The sequence below is a fragment of the Triticum urartu genome, chromosome 7, assembly GCF_003073215.2.
Source record: "Triticum urartu cultivar G1812 chromosome 7, Tu2.1, whole genome shotgun sequence".
In the NCBI taxonomy this organism is placed as follows: Eukaryota; Viridiplantae; Streptophyta; class Magnoliopsida; order Poales; family Poaceae; genus Triticum; species Triticum urartu.
The window spans coordinates 29,472,837-29,492,326 of NC_053028.1; positions in this window are offsets into that span (position 1 = coordinate 29,472,837).

Here is a 19,490-nt window from a genome sequence, read left to right on the forward strand (position 1 = left end):
TGGTCGGGGTGAAGATACCCCGAACAAGCCCCTCAAAGTATTATTTTCCATAGTAACAAGTGACAGTAAATTTCAGCACACTATATGAATTTTTTCTTACCAAATTCCACCTACCAAAGGTGCTTCACTCCCCGGCAACGGCGCCAGAAAAGAGTCTTGATGACCCACAAGTATAGGGGATCTATCGTAGTCCTTTCGATAAGTAAGAGTGTTGAACCTAACGAGGAGCAGAAGGAAATGGCAAGCAGTTTTCAGTAAGGTATTCTCTGCAAGCACTGAAATTATCGGTAACAGATAGTTTTGTGATAAGGTAATTCGTAACGGGTAACAAGTAACAAAAGTAAACAAGGTGGAGCAAGGTGGCCCAATCCTTTTTGTAGCAAAGGACAAGCCTGGAGAAACTATCATATAAAGGAAATTGCTCCCGAGGACACATGGGAATTATCGTCAAGCTAGTTTTCATCACGCTCATATGATTCACGTTCGTTACTTCGATAATTTGATATGTGGGTGGACCGGTGCTTGGGTACTGCCCTTTCTTGGACAAGCATCCCACTTATGATTAACTCCCCTCGCAAGCATCCGCAACTACGAAAGAAGTATTAAGGTAAATGAGGGAGTCCTGGATTAGGGGGTCTCGGGACAGCCGGACTATGTCCTTTGGCCGGACTGTTGGACTATGAAGATACAAGATTGAAGACTTCGTCCCGTGTCCAGATAGGACTCTACTTGGCGTGGAAGGCAAGCTAGGCAGTACGGATATGGATATCTCCTCCTTTGTAACCGACCTTGTGTAACCCTAGCCCCCTCCGGTGCCTATATAAATCGGAGGGTTTTAGTCCGTAGGACAACAACAATCATACCATAGGCTAGCTTCTAGGGTTTAGCCTCTCCGATCTCGTGGTAGATCAACTCTTGTAATACCCATATCATCAAGAATAAATCAAGTAGGACGTAGGGTTTTACCTCCATCAAGAGGGCCCGAACCTGGGTAAAACATCGTGTCCCCTGCCTCCTGTTACCATCCGCCTAGACGCACAGTTCGGGACCCCCTACCCGAGATCCGCCGGTTTTGACACCGACATTGGTTCTTTCATTGAGAGTTCCTCTGTGTCGTCACCGTTAGGCTTGATGGCTCCTTTGATCATCGGTAGCGATGCAGTCTAGGGTGAGACTTTTCTCCCCGGACAAATCTTTGTATTCAGCGGATTCGCACTACGGGCCAACTCGCTTGGCCATCTGGAGCAGATCGAAAATTACGCCCCTGGCCATCAGGTCAGATTTGGAAACTTAAACTACACGGCCGATGTCCGCAGAGATTTGATCTTCGACGGATTCGAGCCCCTGCCGTGTGCGCCACACGTTCTTGATGAGCATGATTTAGCTCTGCCATCGGACAATGCTCAGGAGATCGCACCGACAACTGCTCCGACCCTCAATTCGGAGCCTATCGCGCCATCCGAGGATGGAGGGATAGACCCCGCCACGCAGGCCGCACTCTGAGTGGCGATCGAGCCGAGGATCGACCTTACCCTTCACGAGAGCCGTCTTGCTAAACTGCCGGATCCTTCTCCAGCCACGGACTCCGAACCGCCTGCGCCCGTTCCTATTGAATCTGATTGGGCGCCGATCATGGAGTTTACCTCCGCGGATATTTTTCAGCACTCGCCCTTTGGCGACATACTGAACTCATTAAGGTCTCTCTCCTTGTCAGGAGGATCCTGGCCGAACTATGTCCGGCAAGATCGGGATGCGGATGACGAAGAACTTCGCCGCCCACCCACCACCCACTTAGTAGCCACTGTCGATGACTTAACCGACATGCTCGACTTCGACTCCGAAGACATCGACGGTATGGACGAAGATGCAGGAGACGAATAGGAACCACTGCCCACAGGGCATTGGACGCCCACTTCATCACATGACGTATACATGGTGGACACACCAAAAGAAAATGATGACGAGGAATGGAAGGACGCAACGAAGGGTTGTCCCCTTGAGAAGTAGTCAATGCGGCGGCGTAAGCGCCGCTCCAAATCCCGCCTCGGCAGAAACAACGATCATATAGACCCAGCGTTAGAGCAGGGTGAACCATCGCCGGACCATGGCAACACGGAGAACCAAACCGAACAACCCGACCCTGTCAAAGATAATAGTCCGGACGACATCACACCGGACAGACACCCGGAGCAACAGAATGCCCATCAAAGGCTTGTTGCCACCGTGAGGAGTCTAAAAAAGCAGAAGCAAAGGCTCAAGGCTGCGCAAGACACACTCAGAATCAGATGGAGTAAAGTACTTAACACAACAGTGAAGTACGGCGGTAATCTCCACACCAAGAGCTACCCGAAGCGGAAGTTGCTACCTAAATTCGATGAGGAGGCCTTAGATCCCCCACAACCAAAAAATTAAAACGGCCATCTGGCCGGATAGTCGACCTCACGGCCAACATAGAGCGGCAAACAACGCCGCACACAAGCCAACACGCGATCCACACGAGGACTCGCATAAAAAGATGGCCCAACCAGATCTATCTACGGGCCAAGAAAGCACGCTCTAGCAAGCAATGCAACACAACAAATATCCAAACAACACGGCACACCCAAATACAGGGGTGCCGCACACCCCCTATGTTTCACTGATGAGGTGCTAGACCATGAATTTCCAGCGGGATTCAAACCCGTAAACATAGAGGCATACGACGGAATAACAGACCCTGGGGTCTGGATTGAGGACTATATCCTCCATATCCATATGGCTCGAGGAGATGATCTCCATGCCATCAAATACTTACCCCTCAAGCTCAAAGGGCCAGCTTGGCACTGGCTTAAAAGCCTCCCCGAAAGCTCCATTGGAAGCTGGGAAGAGCTTGAAGATGCTTTTCGGGCCAATTTTCAAGGGACTTATGTCCGACCTCTGGATGCGGACGATTTGAGTCATATAACTCAACAGCCAGGAGAGTCAGCCCGAAAGCTTTGGAATAGGTTTCTTACTAAAAAGAACCAAATAGTCGACTGTCCGGACGCTGAAGCCTTGGCAGCTTTCAAACATAACGTTCAAGACGAATGTCTCGCCAGACACCTCGGCCGGGAAAAGCCAAGAACAATGGCCGCATTAACAAGCCTCATGACCCGCTTTTGCGCGGGCGAGGACAGCTGGTTGGCAAGATGCAGCACCAGCGACCCAAGTACATTCGAAGTCAGGGATGGAAACGGGAAGCCACGACGCAGCAAAGACCAGCGCCGAAATAAGGGAAACAGCCCGAAGAGCACGACATTTAACGCTGGATTCAAAAGCTCTCGGCAGGGTCAGCAAAAGCTGCCCCTCAAAGATAACAGGGACGAACTGTCTAACCTAAACAAAATCCTGGACAAGATATGTCAAATCCACAGCACCCCTGGGAAGCCCGCAAATCATACCCACAGAGAATGTTGGGTCTTCAAGCAATCCGGCAAACTCAACGCCGAACACAAGGGGCTGGATACACCAAGCAAAGACGAGGATGAGCCTCGCACTCAAAACACTGGGGAACAGAAGAAATTTCCACCAGAAGTCAAAACAGTAAACGTGTTACACGTGATAAAGGGGAGAAGCAAAGCGGCACTCCCAGATAAACATGCCCAAGGGCCTATCACCGCGGAGTTCTGCCACTGGCCGTCTCAACCAATCACCTTCGACCATCAGGATTACTCAGCAAGTATCCGGAGCGCAGGATGGGCTGCCTTGGTATTAGATCCAATAATTGACGGATACCACTTCACATGATTCCTGATGGACGGCGGCAGTAGCTTAAACCTGATATATCAGGACACAATCCGCAAAATGGGGATAGACCCAACGAAAATTTGCCGCAGCAATACTACCTTTAGAGGAGTAACGCCAGGCCCAGGGGCTCATTACACGGGCTCCCTGCTACTAGAGGTTGTATTCGGCTTCCCCGACAACTTCCATAGCGAAAATTTAACCTTCCACATTGCTCCGTTGCAAAGTGGCTATCAAGCACTACTCGGACACGAAGCTTTCACCCGCTTTAACGCAATACCGCATTATGCTTCCCTAACGCTTAAGATGCCCGGTCCACGTGGCATCATTACAGTAAAAGGAAATATCGAGCGATCCCTGCGCGCCAAAAAGAATGCGGCAGCCGTGGCAGCCGCACACTAAAGCGACCTCACCAACTAAAACATTCGATAGGTCGTCAAGATCACGGACACGGTTAGACGAGTCCGGCGCAACTATATGTAATTCATACAGGTTTGATGACCAGACCCCTATTACAAATACAAGGGGCTCAACGCGCGCAGACAAGTGGAAATTTTTACTCATCTTGATCTATACATGGTTTCTTTAAAACCTACCTTTTTGCACGACAACTTTTCACCTAAGTTCCTCTCTTTTACAGATGACCATCGTGCTACACCCGTCCAGGATATGGCACAACGGAGACATAGGCGCAGACGTGCAGCAGTGACCCGTTCCAAGGATTCTTTTTAGATTAAGACCCTGCGTCAACCTTTTTTACTGTCTCTTGTTGATACACATCCCTCGGATTCTCAGTTCAATTGAGAAGGATGCTGACGTCTTGGCATGTGGTCACGTCAGAGTAATGCACGTACCTGGACACTAGGGGCTTCTTACAAAGGGCACTGTTCAGTCCCACAATAAAGACCGAATACCTTAGGGAGTGTTCGGCGTCACGAGTTTGGACTTATATGCATCAGCTCCGAATCATGTCTTTGGTCAAATGTTGGGTTTGCCCGGCTCCTGTGTTTTGCTACCTTACGTTCCGCTCTATCGGCTAAGGCGGCACCAGGAGAACTACTGCGATTGTGCCCTGGTTCATCCGGACGAGCACCTCAGTAGAGAAAGCCGAAAACTGACTGTCATGATATAGCATGAGATTGGTCAACCACTCGATGACCTATCAGAATCTTAGAATTCCTCCGCCTAAACAAAGGGCCATTTCCCGGCCAGGCATGTACGCACCCCGAATTCGGACGAGTGCGGAGCCACCAGGGGCTATATAGTAGCTCCACTGTCAAACTCCTCTGGCTAAGTGAAAGTGTTAAAGCATTATAGTCCGGTTGCCTAGTTCGCTGCGTATCACCTCCTTAATAGGACCAAGACGTTGGATTAAGTGTGAAAATGCGTCTTCTGCGAACACCCCCGCATTATATACGTGGGGGCTGAAGCCGACGACTGCAATCTTTCATGTTATATACATATATATGTAAACGGCCGCACAGGAGGCGTCATATTACTTTTGGGCAAAAGTATAAATACAACCTTGATAAATTCAATAAAACATTGTTTTTACAATGGGAATACATGTCACTCAAACATAATATTCTTCGAGCACTGGGCCTCTATCGAACGAGCACCTTCAAGAACTTCTTCAAAATAGTGCTCGGCAGCCACTCGGCCTATGGCCGAACCCTGCGCCGCAACAGTGGTGGCATCCATCTCCGCCCAGTATGTCTTGACACGGGCAAGGGCCATCTACGAGCCTTCTATGCATGCCGACCTCTTCATCGCATTAATGCGCGGCACCGCATCAAGGTACTGCTGCACCAAGCTAAAATAACTGTTCGGCTTTGTCCTTTCCGGCCACAGATGATCTACAACAGACCTCATGGCGAGTCCAGACAATCTATTCAGCTCGGCCCATTCGGCAAGCTGATCAGTCAATGGAAGCGAATGCTCTGGAACGTTAAATTGCGACCAGAACAATTTGTCCACTTCATGATCTATTTGATCTCGGAAGTATTCGGCCGCATCGACAGAGCTCGCCGCCAAGTCCGGATATGCGTCTGCCGAACTCCACAGCCGATCCAGAGGGGCATACCGAGGATCTCCAAACTTCCTCCGCAGCATAAAGGGCTTCCCAGCCACAATATCCCCGGCTTCACGCAGTTCCTCCTTCTTTGCTCTCATTGCAGAGCGGGTGTCTTTTGTCGCCATCGTGGCCTTTTCCAGGTCCATCGCCTTCGCCCGGTTTTCTTCTTCAAGAAGCTGGCAGCGGTCGGCAGTGTCTTTCAACTTTACAGTCATCTTGGCAATTTTTTCTTTGGTCTCGCTATGCGCGGCCTTCTCGGCTCTTAACTCTTCGGCCGCCTTCAAAGCGGCCGCATTATTACTCCTTGCTTGCTCCTTGTCTCGGGCAAGCTCCGCCCGAAGGGTCTCCACGGTGGCAGCTCCATCTGCAGTCACAACATATTAAAGATACCGGCATCACGCTGCTCTTACTATGTGACATTCACCAGAAAAATCACCTACCCTATGCCTCGTCGAGCCGCTTGTTAACAAGCTCGATGTCGGCATTCGCCGCATCCAGTTGCCGCTTTAGTTCGACAAACCCATAAGTCCGGCTAGCCACCGGAGCTTCAACCACCTGCACATGAAGGCGGTCTGGTTATTACCTGGGACTACGATCCTCTGTTTGCCACCGTTCTCGACGACAACCAGAGTCTCAGGGGCTACTATCTACACAGGGCACACCTAACAATGTGCGGTACTATCACAAATGTATATCATTTCACGTACCTCAAAACCCGTCAGTAGACTCATAAAGGCTTCATGCAACCCGCTTTCGGCGGATGAAATCCTTTCAATCACCGTACCCATCAATGTACGGTGTTCTTCCAAGATGGTCGCTTGCTTTAGCAGATCCCTCAGTGCGCCCGACCGCATACCAGACGGCGCCGGACTCCTTTGTTTGCTCTCTTCATGAGCTGGATGCTGGGGACTCCAGGTGACTATAGGATTATCTTCTGGCCTCACCAGATCCAGAGAGGCCCTCCTTGACGACACTTCAAGGTCGCCCGCTTCTTGAGCGGGGGAGTCCGGGGGAGGCGTTTCGCTCTCCATCATCTCCGGAAGAAGATCCCCCGAAGACGAGCTCTGTTGAGAAGGGCTAAGATCCGAACTGCAAGATAAATGCTTCGGTCATTTTCCTCGGAAGTAAGGTAGAATATCTTTACTATTAAGTATTTTTTGATCACTTACGGCTCGTTAGAGGGCTGATCCCCGCGCGGACTTTGTGCGGCAAAAGCACCCTCCGAGGCAGGACCCTCTAGTGGAGACTTCTTCTCCCGTTTGGAAGCCTTGATTTCCGGATCTTCAGAGGCAGTCCTCTTCCTTCCCCGAAGCGAGAGAAGGTCAGATTCTTCCCCTTGGTTACCCTCTTTCACGGAGGCGCTCATTCCCTTGGTTGGAATTGGTAGTGATGGGGGCCCGCTTTCGCCCTAATTATTCCCCCCTTTATCTTCCTTTGAGGGCTCCGGGCAAGGTGCTAGCTCGAGCATCTTTTCCAGTACCAGATTGTCCAAACCCTCAGGAAGGGGGGCCGAACACCGAGTCATCTTCGCCTTTGTTAGCCAGTCCTGGTCAAAGAGCGATTTCTCAGAATGACGTCATGATAAATGAAAGACGGTGTGTTCGGCTACAGGATTACTTACTTGGTCGGCGGTGCGGTTGCTGCTCAGGCCCACGTCCTCGGTAGTATCCGGACACTCTATTTGGGGTCCGAAGAATGATTTATACATCTCCTCGTGCGTCAGGCCGAGCAAATTCTGAATAGTGCGCGGTCCTTCTGGGTTGAACTCCCACATGCGGAGGGGCCGGCGTTTGCAAGGCTGGACTCGACGAACCAGCATGACTTGCACCACCGTAACCAGACTGAAATCTCCTTCGAAGAGATCTTAAATGCGGCTCTGTAGTATAGGCATGTCCTTGGCTGGACCCTAGCTCAGCCCTCTGCTAACCCATGACATCAGTTGTGGTGGAGGGCCCGAGCGGAAAGCAGGGGCAGCCACCCACTTGGCACTTCTGGGAGCTGTGATGTAAAACCCCTCCCATTGCCATAATCCGGACACCTATGGAAAGGAACCCTTTGGCCATGGAGCTCCAGCGATCTTGCTTATTAATGCGCCTCCGCACGCTACATGCTGCCCCTCGACCATCTTCGGCTTCACGTCAAAGGTCTTGAGCCACAGGCCGAAGTGAGGGGTAATGCGGAGGAAGGCCTCACATACGACAATAAATGCCGAGATGTGGAGAAAGGAGTCCGGGGCTAGATCGTGGAAATCTAGCCCGTAATAGAACATCAAACCCCTAACAAAGGGATCCAGAGTGAGGCCTAGACCTCGGAGGAAGTGGGAGATGAACACAACGTTCTCGTTGGGTTCGGGAGTAGGGACGACCTGTCCTCGGGCAGGCAGCCGATGCGAAACCTCGGCGGTCAGGTATCTGGCCTCCCTCAACTTCTTGATATCCTCTTCCGTAATGGAGGAGGGCATCCACCGGCCTTGAAGGCTAGATCCGGACATGATTGAAGGTCTGAAGCACCCGACCTAGGCTTTGGGTGTTAGAACTCGAGGTGGGGGAAGGATTCGATTGAGCACGGGAGGGAAAAAAGTAAAAGCCTTGTCCCTTTTATAAAGAGGGTGAATATCAAGCGTCCTCCTAGTGGCCGTTTGGGACTTGCCTAAAATCTAGGAGTCCAAGGCACGGTTGGGTTACCCACGACCGTATTGATGGGAATCCCATAATTAGGGGAACACGATCTCTGCTTCGACAAGATGTGTCAAGAAACCGCCTCGCGTTATGTGTGGAGCTGGTTGAAGAAAAACGGTTCGAATAATCACCGAGCCATGGCCTGATGTCATGTTGCCAAAGCGTGTCAGCAGATTAAGATTTGTGGAAATATTATTCTCTCTACGGTGGTATGTGGAATTTATTTTGCAGGGTCGGACACTATCCTGGTATTCAAGCTCTTCTGTGATGTGTTCGGAGGAGGAACCCGCCTTGCAATGCCGAAGACAACACTGCGCGCCGGACTCATCGTCATTGAAGCCTGGTTCAAGGGCTACTGAGGGAGTCCTAGATTAGGGGGTCTCCGGACAGCCGGACTATGTCCTTTGGTCAGACTGTTGGACTATGAAGATACAAGATTGAAGACTTCGTCCCGTGTCCGGATAGGACTCTACTTGGTGTGGAAGGCAAGCTAGGCAGTACGGATATGGATATCTCCTCCTTTGTAACCGACCTTGTGTAACCCTAGCCCCCTCCGGTGCCTATATAAACCGGAGGGTTTTAGTCCGTAGGACAACAACAATCATACCATAGGCTAGCTTCTAGGGTTTAGCCTCTCCGATCTTGTGGTAGATCAACTCTTGTAATACCTATATCATCAAGAATAAATCAAGCAGGACGTAGGGTTTTACCTCCATCAAGAGGGCCTGAACCTGGGTAAAACATCGTGTCCCCTGCCTCCTGTTACCATCTTCCTAGACGCACAGTTCGGGACCCCCTACCCGAGATCCGCCGGTTTTGACACCGAAAGTAAACCTAACCATAGCATGAAACATATCGATCCAAATCAGCCCTTTACGAAGCAACGCATGAACTAGGGTTTAAGCTTCTGTCACTCTAGCAACCTGTCATCTACTTATTACTTCCCAATGCCTTCCCCTAGGCCCAAACAATGGTGAAATGTCATGTAGTCGACGTTCACATAACACCACTAGAGAAAAGACAACATACATCTCATCAAAATATCGAACGAATACCAATTTCACATGACTACTTATAACAAGACTTCTCTCGTGTCCTCAGGAACAAACGTAACTACTCACAAATCATATTCATGTTCATAATCAGAGGGGTATTAATATGCATAGAGGATCTAAACATATAATCTTCCACTGAATAAACCAACTAGCATCAACTACAAGGAGTAATCAACACTACTAGCAACCCACAGGTACCAATCTGAGGTTTTGAGACAAAGATCGGATACAAGAGATGAACTAGGGTTTGAGAAGAGATGGTGGTGGTGAAGATGTTGATGGAGATTGACCCCCTCCCGATGAGAGGATCAATGGTGATGACAACTGTGACGATTTCCCCCTTCCGGAGGGATGTTTCCCAGACAGAACAGCTCCGCCGGAGCCCTAGATTGGTTCCGCCATGGTTCCGCCTCGTGGCGGCCGCGCTTCGTCCCAAAAGCTTCCTTCTGATTTTTTCAGGGCAAAAGACACCTTATACCAGAAGATGGGCATCGGGGGGCTTCCAGGTGGCCCACGAGGCAGGGGGTGCGCCCAGGGTGTAGGGCGTGCCCTCCACCCTTGTGGATGGTGGGTGGCCCCCCTCTGGTGCTTCCTTCACCCAATATTTTTTATATATTCCAAAACCGACTTTCGTGGAGTTTCAGGACTTTTGGAGTTGTGCAGAATAGGTCTCTAATATTTGCTCCTTTTCCAGTCCGGAATTCCAGTTGCCGGCATTCTCCCTCTTCATGTAAATCTTGTAAAATAAGAGAGAAAAGGCATAAGTATTGTGACATAATGTGTAATAACAGCACATAATGCAATAAATGTCGATATAAAAGCATGATGCAAAATGGACGTATGAGAGCGTAGGTTCATCTTATGAAAATATATAGAGGCACTCGTGTCCTTCTATCTCGAGAGGAGTACACAATGAGAAACATATACAATACTTCAGTCGAGGTGGTGAGATGATGCTCTCCATCATTGAAGAGAAGAGGTGGTTCTTGTCCTATTGGAACCAATACATAAACTATAGTTTGGGAACCTGGCGGACAACATCCCCAGTTCCTTCTGTAATCATGGAGACAAAGAAATCGATGCTCGCATCAAGATAGCTCAAGATGTTCACGTGTGCACTCCACAGGGATAAACTATCCAACAATCAACATCACGCGAACGAAGTCGTTGAGAGATGAGATTGATATCCTCGTGTTGGCTGGTGAGACGATGGGTCATGGAGGTGGTGAGCTCCGAATGAGAACTTGCAGCAGTCGCCTCAGGGGAAAATCCCGGTGTGTTATAAGTTTATGTAGGAGTAGCATTTCCATCGCATAAGTACCTTCGTTTACAGTAGAGGTTGGAACCCTAACCGACTATACATAACAAATATACATCCTAGATATTCTAAACGGGAGCTTTATTAATTAATCAAAAATGTTTTACATGAATTGTAGCAATTTTGGCAGGTAGAGCAACCAAATAAATCTACCCCGCTGCAGGGTGCTAGCCGCCTTAGCTTAGGTCATGTCCATACATGTTCTGCTCCCCTTTTCCATGCTTGAAACTTGTTAGAGATGCGATAGGCAAATCAAAACGACAAAGAACAAAATCAGCACAGGAGACACGCGATTTTAACGTGGAAGACCCCTCCAACACGAGGGGGAAAAACCACGGGCGCCAGCTAGCAAATCTTCACTATATCGGTGGAGGTTGTATATATAACACAAGTGTCCTAGGTCAATACTGATCCGTACCGCAGGGAGGGGGGATGCTTCACTTCGGTTCGCTTCGGCCCAAGCCTACCGACGACGGGCCTCGCTCCGCCTGCTCGTTAGAAGTTAGCCTTTTTCTTTATACTTGAATTTGGAGCATAACATAACAAAACTATCACCTGAAATTGTCTAAACCTGTCCTTGGTCTCCCTTAGAATCGTCTGGTATGCTCTCTCACAAACCACAGGCGTAGCCCGACATAACAACCCTGAGGTATGGAACACCCATTTTGTTTTCCAAAGCACAAGCAGGGATGGCGCAAGGACACTGTAGCAACTCGTCTTGGTCTTGCTACGTGTTAATGACACAATCTTCTTATTTAGTTCTTTCCCTATGCCTCCTAGTCATACGTATTAAGTGCTCTTATGTTGATTTTTGTTTCTACCATCATCACATGTGTTTATCTGAAATCTCTTTGTTATATGAAGATGTTCGGAAGACTGAGTAATGTGGAAATGTAAAATGTGGATGGGGTTCCATGCCGTGCTCACACGAAGATGGGGTCAAATATATAGGATGTAAAGTGTTGCTAGGATATGTGAAGGGTAGGTGAGGACATTAATAAGTTGCACCGGGTAGAGGTTGTGGTGTGGTTTCTCTATGACCACATGCAGAATTTACCGGCCTACTTCAGTACCATAAGGCCTGAGTTATGACTTACACCGTTTGGCATTGAGATCACGAAAAACCATTTTCAGTCATTTTTATGTTTTCTTTAGTAAGGGCAATTAACCTCAATTTCCACTTAAAGAAACAAACATTTTTTTGCTACAAAAACAGGAGCCAAAACATTAAACAATGAACAACAACACATGGCCTTTCTCCTTCATGACATAATTACATAGTACTAATTGGAACATGTTTTTGTCATCTTTAGAGCAAAAAAGGTGGATAATTGCAGTTAAATTGCCAAATGCACATGACATCTTGGTAGTGATATTTTTACACTTGAAACAATCAAAATTAAGTAACTCTCTCTACTTAGCAACTTCCACATTTTTAATTGTATCATCCCTCGAAACACGAAATATTTCTCCTATATATACTTTTACCTGGTTTCTGCACCAAAAGCCATTCACAATACAAAATATTTAGGACAATGCTCCTTCGTGGAATGAATTCATAACAGAGAAATATTTTCCAATCATCAAAGTGTAGAAAATGGAGCACGCTCATCACATTCTCCACTAACCCAACTGACATGTCATATTTACTTAAGCTCATTGATTGATTGGTCACTCATAGTCTATTCCTGCCATGGCCATGGAGATCTCCAGCCTCTCTCGAAATAGGCTTTCGCCCTGCTTTATATATAAAGCAACAACCGAACAAAGTACACGGCCGAACGATCCAAGGTGGAGAGGTAGCCCTCTTACAAAGCCGATCCCAGAATAAATGGATCACGTACGATGGAATCGACAAAAAAGCACAGGAGGACCCGAATACAATGCCACGCTATGCCCTATACACCTAAGCTCCACGACAACACCCTCAGGAGGGATGCCGGCGCCAAGCGTTGCCATTGTAGAGTCGACAATGGACAAAGGTTTTCACCCGGAACCCGGACACAGATGGGAACACCACGACCGCGTCTTCAAGAAGAGAGCGGCGGGCTCGAGCGTCACCATCATCGGCGCCAGAGCGCAGAGCTTTCGCCCGATAGTTCTCGCGTGTCACCACGAGATCTTCAGAAGAAGCATGACGAGCTCAAGTCCCCAAATCCAGATCGAGGCGCCCCCACGGAGACCTTGAGCATGCCCGAGCTACCTTGCGCCAAGCCTCTCGTCGTCGACACAACCAAGAGACAATGCCAGCACCGCCACCATGATGCCCGCCAGAGAGCCCCATGCCCCCTCGGCTCTCCACGCATCGTCCTGCCACCGCCGCCCGAGGTCAAGGCGTCCACCGTCCACCTGCTGACCTGCCTCCACCCGCCGGTGAGAAGAGCTACCGGCTACCTTGCTTCCAGCAGCCGTCATCCGCCGCCCAGGAAAGCCAGGCCGCGCCGCCCATAGCCCTCGTCGTAGAAGCACCCCACACGCAAGATCCACACCGCCAGAGCTCGCCGCGCATGATCCTCCACCGTCCATGCCGCCACCTCGCCACCGGCCTCCAACACACCGTGTCACGCCCCAGCCGGAGAGGAGGCCCGTGCCGCATCTCTGCCTACGGGGGATCGAGAGGGCCCCATCGCCACCGGCCCGGGCGAGCTTTGCCCGGCCAGGCCCTCTAGCGGCGGCGGGAGAGGAGGTGGGAGGGTGGGGAGCTCGGCAGAGGCCGCCTAGGGTTCCCTCCACGCCGTCGTGCGGGGGCAGCGCGGGAGGGAGAGGGGAGCGGGGTCGGAGCGGGTGGAATTGTCCAGCCTAAGGTGCCAAATGATGTCGCTGATCCTTTGATTCCTTGTGGGTGCTACCTCTTGAGCATGCGTTGGTTTTCCCTTGAGGAGGAAAGGGTGATGTAGCAAAGTAGCATAAGTATTTCCCTCAGTCTTGAGAACCAAGGTATCAATCTAGTAGGAGACAACGCACAAGTCACCTAGTACCTCCACAAACAATCAAGAACCTTGCGACCAACACGGTAAAGGGGTTGTCAATCCCTTCACAGTCACTCACAAAAGTGAGATCTAATAAAGATAGTAAAGTAAATATTTTTGGTATTTTTATTGTATAGATTGGAAAGTAAAGATTACAAAATAGTAAACGAGATGCGATGTAAATAAAAGAGATGCAATATAATAAGAAAGAGACCCGGGGCCCATAGGTTTCACTAGTGGCTTCTCTCAAGATAGCATGTATTACGGTGGGTGAACAAATTACTGCCGAGCAATTGATAGAAAAGCGCATAGTTATGAAGATATCCAAGGCAATGGTCATGAATATAGGCATCACGTATGGTCAGCATTTTTATAGATATGATAAAAAAATTTCATCATATTTTTAATATATGGTCAACATTTTTATATACATATTTAATATTCTGCAAATGATTGATTTACATTTTCAAACACTTGTTCAACATTTTTTTTCAAATGCTTTATTAACATTTTTTAAATACATGATCAAATTTTTACATACACATTTTTTAATAAATTTCTCATATACATGATAAACATTTTCTCTATACATACTCAACATTTTTAAAATGTTTTATGTAGACTGATTTTTAAAATATATTTATTTAGATTATTTGGAAGTATAAACAAAAGAAAAAGAGTAAAAAACAGAAAACAGAAAACATGAAAAAATTGTGTTTCTCCCGTCTCGCCGAATTCCTAATATAGGGCCGCCCAAAATCATCTCAACTCAGATGCTGTTGTCGGGCCCAACCCTGACGAGGAGGAGCACCAGGTATGTGAGCCTCGTGTACTGGGCCTGGCCCAAGCCTCGTTGGAGTGTTGCAGGCATTGTTTCGGATAACACATCCCAGGCAGTAGGTGGAGTTGCCCATATCGATCACCATATTAACACAGGCAAGACATTGCTTTTCTATAATTCTTAACTGAACAAGATCATCGTCAACGGTAAACCGTGGATCTGTTGAGGGAGGGCGAAGGTTAAATGGAGGGCAAACCACGGTAGTCGATCAACGGTGGGTCTCTGTTCGTGTCCATGGCCGCTAGTCTAGTGCCATCATGTTGAATGGAGGGCAAGATGTTGGTTGGAGTGATGGTGCTCGAAAGCCGGGTAGAGGAGGAACAGTGCACGTGCATCCAGCTTCCGGCCGCCACGAGTAGGTCTATTTATTTGTTATTATAGGGGAAACCACATTCTCACGTGGACCGTGTCGTTTCAATCTTCCCCTTACCATTATGATCGATAAAGATTTATAATTGATGATCCTATATTATATGATCAATATAAAGATTTATAATTGATGATCCTATATTTACTATCACAACATGACCATAGATAATCAATTGATTGTATATTGTTTAGGATTTGTCATTTTTGAGTTGGGCGTGATAGCCAGGAAGATTTTATTGAGTTGATTTAGTAGTTTCTCGCTTTGCACTAGTTTTAATTAGACATTATTTCTTTTGGAGGTGTAGCATCATCATCTCATCTAAAAAGTACGTATCCGGCGGTGAAAATAGAATAAAGAGGAAACAAGAACAAGTAGATGACGGAAGATTTTATATCCACAAATTATTAATATGTATAAATTAGTTGATATGGTTACTTCTCTTGGATATACTTTAAGTGTTTATTAATCACACGTCATACATACATTTATTAAATATTATTTTGATTAATCTATTTTTGAGTAAATAATTTTTGTAGTAAGGGGACAAATCAGAAATCCAATTTGGCTCCCTGGAGCACGTGCTTCCACGCACGAAAAATGATTTTTGAAATGTCAAAAAAATCCCAACAATTTTTTATGTTCATAGTCACATCCAAATGCTATCTGCAAAGTTTTAGGCAGAAAGGTTATACATTTTGGCCTGCGCAAAAAAACTAATTGAAAAACCAAATGTTACCACAAAATTTCACCCAAATTTGTTTATTTCACCGAAGAAACACTACAACTCCATTTCACATGGAATTTGTCAAGCATGCTTGCGACACTTACACAGACTTCCACAGAAAATTCAGAAGTTTTTGAAAATATGTTACCACTTATTTTGAATTATTATTCATCCGGGAGCAAATGCTCCCGGGAGCTAAAACGCCTCCCCCGGGGACAAATGACTATTCCGTAACTGCATAGTAATCAAGATTTTACCCAAACACCATAGAACAAGCCCTTTGTGATGTGAAACGACAAAATAGAAAACCAGCCGTCACACATTTACATACAATAAGCTTGTGGTATCGACCTAGTAATGTGAACAAAGTGCATAATATCATGACCTACAAGTTGTAGAAGGCATACCCTACAAGTTTTTGGGCATTGGCCTGTTCGGCTGCGCTCGGGCTAAAAGCCGACAAGCTAGCTCAGGTCGAGCTGGGGTTGGCCCATGGTAGCAACGACTTAAATAGTGTGACTTGGCTCGTTCACGTCATCCGTGAGGCCCAACCAATGCTACATAGAGCTATCTTTAGCCTGGGCCGAGCACAAAATCCCACTTGGCTCATTGAACCCTAAGCATAGACGAAGCTGTTTGCAGTTCAACCCACAATTAGAGAGTGTCGGTGTACTAGAGTAGGGGTACCCTAGTATCCTGAACTTGTGCACGGGCAGTCGCAGCATCCCGCGGCAAGGCTTGCCGGGTGACCGCCAAGGTCCTCCGTGGTTCCTTTGAAGCCATTCAAGGACAAAGTATCCAAACCAAGGCATTTCAAGACCCCGGCAAGAGGAGCTTGCCGGGAAGGCCCACCAAGGCATCTCAAGACCCCGGCAAGAGGAGCTTGCCGGGAAGGCCAACCAAGGCACCTCAAGGAACTTGCCGCGACGCACCACGCGTCCCGGCAAGGTCCGGTGAGCGACAAGTTCCCAGACGCGACAAGACAACGACCGTGGCAAGGCGCTTGCCGCGGCAAGCCACCACTCTGTGCCCGCGCTCCAGCACACCCACCAACGTGTCGCTCTGGGACCCTTCCAGGCGTACGTGGTGGGAGGCTGTGCAGCCAGTGGTGCACGGTGGCGGGCGGCGCTGACAAGATTGCCATCATGGCGAGCGGTGGCATCCCTGACGGTCCCTTTTGCACTGTTTAGGCGACACAGACGGGCATTTAATGCCCTTGTCCCCTGCCGTCAGGGTTAGGTATGATACACTGTAGCAGGTAGCTGTACCTACCGCATCACCTTTTCATTTTTACCCTTTGTCTCCGTTGCCACCTGTCGGTGACCCCTTGAGCATATAAAAGAAGGCCCGTGCGCAACGTAGAGAGGGGGAGGAGAACACTCACGCTCGGTCTCGTTAGCTGCTGGTGTGTACCGTAGCACTCGGCGCTCCCGAGCAAGAACCCAATACAAACCACAAAGCAGGAGTAGGGTTTTACGCATCCGTGCGGCCCGAACCTGGGTAAACTGCTCGTGTGCTTCGCCTCGATCCGCTCTTCGTGCGACCTCCGCCCCCGCCGAACCGAAAGGGACTCGGCCCGCCGGTCCCATAGGTGTTCGTGGATCAGTCCCCCGACATCTTTGGCGCGCCAGGTAGGGGGCGTCGAGGTTGTGTGAACCAGATCCGGCGTTCACGCGAGCTAGATCTTCATTATCTTCATCGACAAGCCGCCGAAGAAGAAGGCTTCGGAGGCGGCTGCTCCGTCCGCGCCGAACCCACCACCGCCGGAGCAAACGGCTGATGGGGCAGACGCCGGCGGAAGAACGGGCGTCGACGAGGGAGCTCACGGTGCTGCCAGGTCCAAGGACAAGGCTGCGCTGCCCATCGGCGGTGTGGCCGGCTCCCACAACGACCGGGCGCACTCCAAGACCTCGGCGTCCGTGCATGCACCGCGACCATCTCAGGAGGCGCGGGACCGGCAGCGTCATGGTACTCACGGTATCATGCGTTTGCTGGACCAAGATCGAGCTGGTGGATCCCGGAGTGCTCAAGACCAGCATGCACGCCAACATGTTGGCACGAGCGAGGCACGGTCGCCTGGACGGGACACTGCTCCTTCTAACATAGTTAGAAGTCTGAGCATGTCCCGCTCCTCGCACCGTTCGCCACCGCCACCCGCCACTGCAGCAGAAGTTTTGGCGCGAGCTCAACTGCTCCTAGACTACCCTCCAACGGCAGACAAGATCGACGACTGGAGGGCCACCATTCAGAGTCTCATCGGCTTCGCCAACGGCGACACTCAACAGCAGCCGAGAGCGTCGCAGCCGCGGCAAGTCAGCCAGGCACGAGCTGGTGGTGACAAGACCGGTGGGGGTGCAACCACTGTGCACTCTCCGCCCCGAAGGCCAAGATCTCCGACTCGCCGGATCCACCTCGACAGCGACTCCACCGCGTCATCAGATCCACGAGCTCGTCACGATCAGCGCCAAGTTCTTCATGAACGACAGCAAGAGGACGCTCGTACTCGCATCGAGCGCCGAAGAGAAGCGCGACGTCAATCGGACCAGCGCGCTGGGCCCTCTGTCGACATGCATGCGCCAGGGGAACCAGGCGACTTGCCGTACGCGGTAGGTTGCCCTACGTTTACTCGTGAGCTGCGGCAAGTCCAGTGGCCCAGCATGAAGAATTTCAAGCCAGACGTACCAGAGAAGTACGACGGCAAGTCGCATCCGTCGGAGTTCCTCAGCATCTACACCATCACGGTGCAGGCTGTCGGGGGGCAGGACGACAAGATCCTTGCCAACTACTTCCCGCTGGTGCTCAAGCCCAACGTCAGGTCCTGGCTCATGCACTTGCCGGACAACTCCATATCCTCCTGGGCAGACCTATGCCATCAGTTTGTCGGCGCCTTTACAGGCGGCCACAAACCTCATGGCCAAGAGAGTGACCTTCATCTGCTCGCCCAGAAGGAAGGAGAGCCCCTGCGCAAGTACATTCAGAGATTCAGCCGTGTACAACACAACATCCCAGATGTCCACCCTGCCGCGGTCATCAGCGCGTTCCATCAGAACATGCGTAACCGCAGGATGCGGGAGGAGATGGCGATGTGCAAGATCAGAGACGTCAGTGAGCTGTATGCCCTGGCCGACAAGTGTGCACGTGCTGAGGAAGGGAGGAAACTCCCTGGAGAGAATACAGGAGCCGGAGGATCTGACAGCGAGGATGCTGCCCCGACAAAGAAAAACCGGCGGCGGAACAACAGGAAGAAGAAAGGCAAAGATGTGCTAGTCGTTGAGCAGTCCGGCAACGAAGGTGGCGCCAAGAAAGCCAAGGATGGTAGCTCCGGCAAGGAGATTGCCGCATGCACCAATTGCCAGGCTGTGGCGGTCGCCGACAAGCAGGACGGCACCGACAAGCAGTACTGCAAGATCCACCGCACCAAGGGCCATGACCTCCAGAGCTGCAAGAAGGTCGAGCAGCTTGTCCAGCAGCAAAAGGCTGAATACGAGTGACGCGACAAGGAGAGGGCCCAAGGAGGCGCTGGAGAATCCGGCAAGAAGCGCGCCGGCCGGGGAGGACGCCGCGGCAAGGCCAAGCAGCGGCAAGGAGACAGACCTCCCCACGGCCGCGACAAGGATGAAAATGACGACGATGACGAAGACATGGATGATGTCGAGACCAGTGAGCAGGAGTTCCAGAAAGCCACAGAGGTCTTGTGCG